Consider the following 7,885-nt stretch of genomic DNA (forward strand, 5'->3'; position numbering starts at 1 on the left):
GGATTTATTAAACAATGCTCCCGGAGCGCACCTCAGAGGTGTTACCTGAAAACCTACTAACTAATAGTGTGTTGACCGCCGCCCGCAGCCTCAGACAGTGGATCAACGACTGCGCCAACACACTCGCCCCGATCAAGAAACCCTCTAACAATCATACCAACAAGAAAGCCAGCTGGTTCACTGAAGACCTCCGGGCCTCCAAGCAAACCTGCCGAAAGCTGGAGAAGATCTGGCTCCGTGAACGAACACCGGACAGCCAGGCCGCCCACAAGAATGCCACCCGCAGACACCATCACCTCATCAGATCCGCCAAATGGGCCTCTTTCAAAGACCGCCTAGACAACAACGCGCACAACAGCAAAGAGCTCTTCAACATCGTGAAGGAACTCTCCAACCCCAGCTCCAACACCAACGACGTCCCTCCCTCGCAAGACCTGTGCGACTCGCTGGCTACCTTCTTCCACCGCAAGATCACAGACATCCACGACAGTTTCAACACCACGACCACCCCGACAACCAATGAGACCTCCGCCCCCACAACCACCATCCGCACCAACCACCTGCTCTACTGGACCAACATCAACGACGATGACACCATCAAAATCATGAACACCATCCACTCCGGATCTCCGTCAGATCCATGCCCACACCACATCTTCAACATAGCCAGCACATCCATCGCACCCCATCTCCGGAAAGTCATCAACACCTCCTTCGAGACAGCAACCTTCCCTGAGAGCTGGAAGCACGCCGAGATCAATGCCTTACTCAAGAAACCCAAGGCGGACCCTAAGGACCTCAAGAACTTCCGGCCCATCTCCCTGCTCCCGTTCCCGGCAAAGGTCATCGAGAAGACCGTCAACAAACAACTGACCCGCTACCTCGAAGAGAACAACATCTTGGACCCTTCCCAGTCCGGGTTCCGCAGCAACCACAGCACCGAGACTGCCCTCATCGCCGCCACCGATGACATCAAGTCCCTGCTGGACAACGGAGAAACGGCGGCCCTCATCCTCCTGGACCTGTCAGCCGCCTTCAACACGGTCTGTCACCACACACTACGAACACGCCTCCACAACGCTGGGATCCAAGAGAAGGCCCTGGACTGGACCACCTGCTTCCTCTCCGGCAGAGCACAGAGCGTTCGCCTTCCCCCCTTCCGCTCCGAAGCCACCGAGATCATCTGCGGCGTACCCCAGGGCTCATCCCTCAGCCCAACCCTTTTTAACATCTACATGGCACCGCTCACCCACGTTGCCCATTGGCACGACCTCAACATCCTCTCCTACGCCGATGACACCCAGCTGATACTCTCCCTCACCAAGGACCCCCACACCACCAAAACCAATCTTCACGAAGGAATGAAGGCCGTTGCTGAATGGATGAGGAACAGCCGACTGAAGCTGAACTCGGACAAGACGGAGGTCCTCATCCTCGGATCCAACCCTTCGGCCTGGGACGACTCCTGGTGGCCGACCGCACTGGGAACCGCTCCAACACCCACCGACCACGCACGCAACCTAGGGGTCATCCTCAACTCCACCCTCTCCATGACTAAACAGGTCAACGCCGTCTCCTCCTCCTGTTTCAACACCCTCCGCATGCTTCGTAGGATCTACAAGTGGATCCCCACTGAAATGAGAAGAACAGTCACCCAGGCCCTTGTCAGCAGCAGGTTGGACTATGGAAACGCCCTCTACGCAGGAGCCTCGGCCAAACTACTGAGATGGATCCAACGCATCCAGAACGCCTCTGCACGCCTGATCCTCGCCATCCCTCGCCGCATCCACATCACACCCCACCTGAGAGACCTGCACTGGCTCCCGGTCAACAAGAGGATAACTTTCAAGCTCTTCACCCACGCACAAAAAGGCACTCCACAACACCGGACCAACGAACCTCAACAGACGACTCAGCTTCTACAACCCCACCTGCCAGCTCCGCTCCGCTCCGCCGACCTCGCCCTCGCTACAGTCCCCCGCTTCCGAAGAGCGACCTCAGGTGGCAGATCGTTCTACCACCTCGCCGTCAAGACCTGGAACATCCTCCCCATCCACCTACAGCAGACCCAAGACATGCTGACCTTCAGAAAACTCCTCCAGACCTGGCTTTTCGAGCAGTAGCAGCATTCCCCACCCCAGCGCCTTGAGACCCTCACGGGTGAGTAGTGCGCATTACAAAAGATATGATTGATTGATTGATTGATTGGCTGACTGGTCTTGACCAGCCAGTCACCATAGACAGGATTCTGACCTTCTGAAGTGAGAGCCTTCGCTCTCGGCGGCCAGGAACAAACCCTGCTCTGGGCGGAGGTGTTCACACCTCCTCCACCCAGGATGTACGTTCCAGGGTGGGAAGCTTCAAAGGCCCTGTACCCTTTGTTATGAGACCCATGGCCTCTCCAGATAGTGGAGATGTCCAACCCCCTGTCCTGCTCCAATGGTTGGTGGAAAGATAGGCAGGAAAAGTAGTAAGATTAGGAGATACGCCCACATTGTCAGCACCACCCGTAGGGTGGGCCAGCTGATGTGAACCCAATTTTATTTGATTTTTCATCTTGTTTTGGGCAGAATTAGCAATCTAGGGTCAGGGTGTAGACACCCTAAAGGTAGGGAGACCATTGGCTACTACCTCTCACTCCCTGCAATGCCCCTACACTGAGTATTTAGGTGGCACCCCTGAACCCAAGAACTCAGAGTTGATGGAACAAGAGAAGAAGGATAAAGAAGAGTCACTGCCTGGCTAGAACTGTGAACTTTGGCGCAAACCCCTGCCCGTCCTCAGCCCTTTCTCGACAATCACAACAGAGTGACTCGTCCTGTGAGCTAGAGAACTACCAAAGCTTTTGGTCGCCTGCCAGCACTTCGAAAATTGCCTACCGTCTCCCTTGGAGTAGAGGAGTTACTCCCCTGTAGTCCACAGGCAGCGTAAAGCAGAGTTTGGTCCACCGCCTTGAAGCTCCCTGGCCCAACTGTCACCGCAGATGACCAGGAAAAAGTACTTATGCTCTGGAAGGTCAGATCTGTCTCCCCACTGAGTGTGAAGATACCAGGACCAACTGGAGCCATGCAGTACAAACCCCTGGGGTACCGGATGCCCTGCAGCAAACATCAGCAGTGAGAGTCCAGTATGGGTTCTCACTGCACAAGGACCAGGCACCCGTCAATGGACATCAGTATCACTGATACCCACTTTGTGAGTGGCCCATCTGCTTTGATTTCTCCTCTGCCAGCGAGTTGCTTCTTTGTTCACCATCCCAGCCAACCAAACCATTCTGCACCTGAGCCGCCTGAGTGCCCTCTTGCTTTAAGACCCCTTGTAACCTAAACCCTCATTTGGGAGCTCTCAGACTTGCCCACAAGTCCCTCTTTGTAGCCTATTTCCAGGTGGCCCCACTTCTTCGTAGCGCACCAGCTACCAGCCTCACCAGCACCCTGCTCACGGTAGAATCCGGGCAGTTCCTGATGAATTGCTGATAAAGTTTGGACCTTCACCCACTACAATTCCGAACCCCAAAGGTGAACCCCTCAAACCGGCTGTACCTACCTTTATGCATCTTTGACTGTTCTTCCCATGGGATTGCATTGTGTGTAAAAGCTTGCTGGTTTGAACGTTTTACTTTCCTGTGAATATTGCTATCTAAAACAGTACTTATCTTTTTTTTTTTTTTTTTAGTAAATTTTTTTTATTGATAAAAAAAATATAAGTGGAATATACATTGGCAGTTTTTTTTTATATATACAGTCCATCTTTGAATGACGTTTTTGGTTTTAAAACATGTATAAAAAGAAGTGGTATTTTTCTAATTTGGTCGCTGATTTATTCTTTGAATGTGTGTCTTATTTATTGCCTCAGTGAGTACAACAAATGCTTAGCACTACCCTCTGATAAGATTAATTGCTCCCCCACACTACCACAAAAGAATGCGTTAGCATTATATACTTTATCCTCTGTAAATCTATTGGGGACCCACTGAACTCTCTGCACAGTGTACTTCATTTTATTACACTATAAAGAAAGCCAGCTTTCTGTAGTGGGTGTATGAGTGCCTCTGTGTGTGTGTGTAAGTGCCTGTGTGGGTCTGTGAGTGGGCCTGTGAGTGCCCGTGTGGATCGGTGAGTGCCTGTGGGAGTGTCTGAGTGGGTGTGTGAGTGTCTGTGTGGCTCTGTGAGTGGGTGTGAGTGCCTGTGTGTGTCTGTGCATGGGTGTGTGAGCCGTTCTATGCATTTTGGGCATTTGCATAATTAGGGTATTTAAAAGGGAGAACCATGGACTCTGCTCTCACCAGGAGATGACAAGAAAGAAACCACGCATCACATTCAAATTGTGCTCCAATAGATCAATGATGAATTAACCTCCATTCAGCATTTCATATCGTTTTTCAATATGGAATGTGAGAGGAAACACACTTGCTTTGCCTTTGGCAAGCCCAAGAAGTTAGGATAATTTGTACTTTACTGAAGTGGAGCTTCAGCTGGGGCACCAGCTATGTTTTTATTTGTAAGTGCTTCCCGCTGAGGTGTAATTTCTGTGAAATCATCCCCAGGGCCAGAATGCAACCTAATTTTTTCCAAGCAGAGTCCCCAGTTTTGCCAAAAACATCTACCCATCTGGGGTACTTTCATTAGGTTAATTAATAACTGATACTTTGTGGGTAAATGTCTTGTGCATATTCTACATGACAGCTGCATAAAGGACCACGAGGTGTGCATGTACTTTCGGCAATGTGATTGTTCCTCGAGCATCTTCATCCACAAGTCCTGTGATAACGTGAATCTTCATTAGGAGAAGACGACAAGACTATAAAGAGGTGGATCCCCACAAAACAGAGGTACTTTTCCTTAACTAAATGATGTAAGTGCTTCTTTGTTCAGTGGAGATGTCCTGGTATTCTTCTGCATCAATAACACGCCACCAAAATCAGCAGAAACACGCTCGAGGTCCTATTGTTAAGCTGTCCATCAACGTGGGAAAAGGCGAGAAAGACCGTTACATACTACTACGGAAAAAAGGGCGTGACCAAATTTGTGGAGCTTGCAGATGATTTTGGGCATTTATGTATTCCGGGAAATTAAAAGGGAGAATCATGGACTCTGCTCTCACCAGGAGACAACGTGAAGGAAATCACTCATCAAAGTCACCCCAGATCAGATTGCGCTCCAATAGATTACCTCCATTAAGGATTTCAGATTGTTTTCTAATGTAGAATATGAGAGAAAACACATTTGCTTTACCTTTCCCAAGTTCATGAAGTTAGTATTCTTTTTTTTTAAACAAGGGGAGGGGGTCACTCGATCCCCCTCAAGGGCCGATTTCGGCCCCGGGGACCCATCCCCTGAGGCCTGGCCATAATAAATGGGGAAGGAAGGCTGCATGGCCCCCCCTTCCAAGGCCAATTTTGAGCCTGGCTAAAATACAATGCGGGAGGAGCGGGCCAGGAGGTCCCCCACTCGGGACAATCTCAGCCCCGGGGACCCCATCCCTCAGGGCTCAGAAACAACTCCCTGTGTTCCCTGGAACCCACCCAGGGCACCCAGTGTGCTATGATGGGGACTGCAGGGGGAGCCTCAAAGCCTCCGTGGTCACTGCAGGCTCCCCGCCTTCTGCCGGAGCTGGCATTGCTCCTGCACACAGGGAACTGCTAGAATGCAGCTCCCTGTGTGCAGGAGCAATCGTTTCAGCTGTTGCCCTTCTCTCTTGATAGCGGGCAAGGAAATAGATAGAAACTCTACTCCCAGCAAGCTGGAGCTGTTTGATAGCTCTGACTTGCTGGGAGCAGAGCTACTGTTTGTTCACGCTTGGCGGGAGCTGTCACAGACCCCGACAAGCGAAAGCAAACTGCTGTGTCCCGGGGTTGGGCACCCTGGGAAATAGCAGGAGCTGGCCTTGGGGGTGGTGGGGGGGGGGGGTGGTGTCAGTCGACAGGACCATTAATAGCTCCAGAGGGGGGCCAATCGGCCACCCTTTTATATATGCATGGGCCGGCCCCGGAGAGGTGATGGTCCCTGGGGCCGCGGCTCCCCTCCCAGTTTTTAAAGTTATTTAGCCAAGATCAAGTTTGCTGCCAAGTTTAGTGTAATTTTGCTCAGCGGTTGGGGCTGTAGTCGTGTCTAAAATCCCTAAAGGAAATTTCATGGAGAAAACACTTTTTTGCACCCCCCTTTTTCTCGGCCCCTGCTTAGCGGATCACCCTTTCCAGTAAGCAGCTGAAGTGAGTGGCAAACTAGTTTTGAAAATGACGTTAAGATTTATCAAACGGCATCAAAGTTATTAGCAAAACAAATAATATTTTATGTATGGAAACTAGGTCCTAACTATAACTACCTAATGGCAACCACCAGTAGGGAATTAATATATATATATATCGTTGTCTGCGTACTGGTGAGCGTGCATGAGGCTTTGTTGCACAGTGACCAGTTGGAGTTACATATATATATATATATTTTTATATATATATATATATATATATTCACTGAAAAAACCATAGGTTATAGACCATATATAGTTAGGAATTAGCATTTACAAAACCTTATTTTACTCACACAAAACCATTGAAATTCCATATATAGTTAGTTGCACTAACTATATATCGCGCACCCGCAATCCACTGCTGATGATGTCACATATTACATCATTCATGACATGGTCAGTGACATCACTGATGACATCACTGATGACATCTCAAATGACATCACTGATGACATCACTGATGACATCTCAAATGACATCACTGATGACATCATGACACACCAATACCAGTTACTACATACGCACTCACTGATTCCTACGTCTACACACACATTCACTCATTCACCCATACAATCACTCATACATACAGTCACTCATTATTACAACACTATCATATGCACTCATACACCTATGCAGACAGTCACACACTGCCACTCATCCATGGAGTTACTCACACACCAAGTCAGTCCTGTAAAGAATCAATCACACTTCCATTTCTTCATCTATACAGTTAAACACAGAACACCATACTTCAGTGACATCACTGATGACATCACTAATGACATCTGAAATGACATCACTGATGACATCTCAAATGACATCACTGATGACATCATGACACACCACACCATACGCACTCACTGATTCGTATGTCTACACACACATTCACTCATTCACCCATACAATTACTCATACATACAGTCAGTTATTATTAGAACACTATCATATGCACTCATACACCTAGTCAGTCCTGTGAAGAATCAATCACACTTCGATTTCCTCATCTATAGTTAAACACAGAACACCATACTTTTCACACATATACTAACACATACTTACTCTCTTATACAATCACTGATACAAGTACACATTGATATGCACAGCGTCACACACCTCCCAGCCAGCCACACACACACTCAGTCTTCCATCCATCCAGTCATTCTTCAATATGTAAAACGTATTTAAACTTTACAAAAACACACAGACACTAGATGATGTCATCAGTGATGTCATCAGTGATGTCACTGACCATGTCATGAATGATGTAATATGTGACATCATCAGCAGTGGATTGCGGGTGCGCGATATATAGTTAGTGCAACTAACTATATATGGAATTTCAATGGTTTTGTGTGAGTAAAATAAGGTTTTGTAAATGCTAATTCCTAACTATATATGGTCTATAACCTATGGTTTTTTCAGTGAATTTTCAAGGTTTTGTAAATGCTAATTCCTAACTATATATGGTCTATAACCTATGGTTTGTTCAGTGAATTTCATTGGTTTTTTAACAGCTAATATCTGTAGCTGTAAAATGTATTCTTCTTTAAATCCAAAAAGATATTTTATATGTTTATGAATAATTTTTTTTGTTTAATATTTTTTTTTCTTCGTTCCCGCTTCGCGAATTGGGAAG

This window comes from Lissotriton helveticus, chromosome 1_2, assembly GCF_964261635.1.
Source record: "Lissotriton helveticus chromosome 1_2, aLisHel1.1, whole genome shotgun sequence".
NCBI lineage: Eukaryota > Metazoa > Chordata > Amphibia > Caudata > Salamandridae > Lissotriton > Lissotriton helveticus.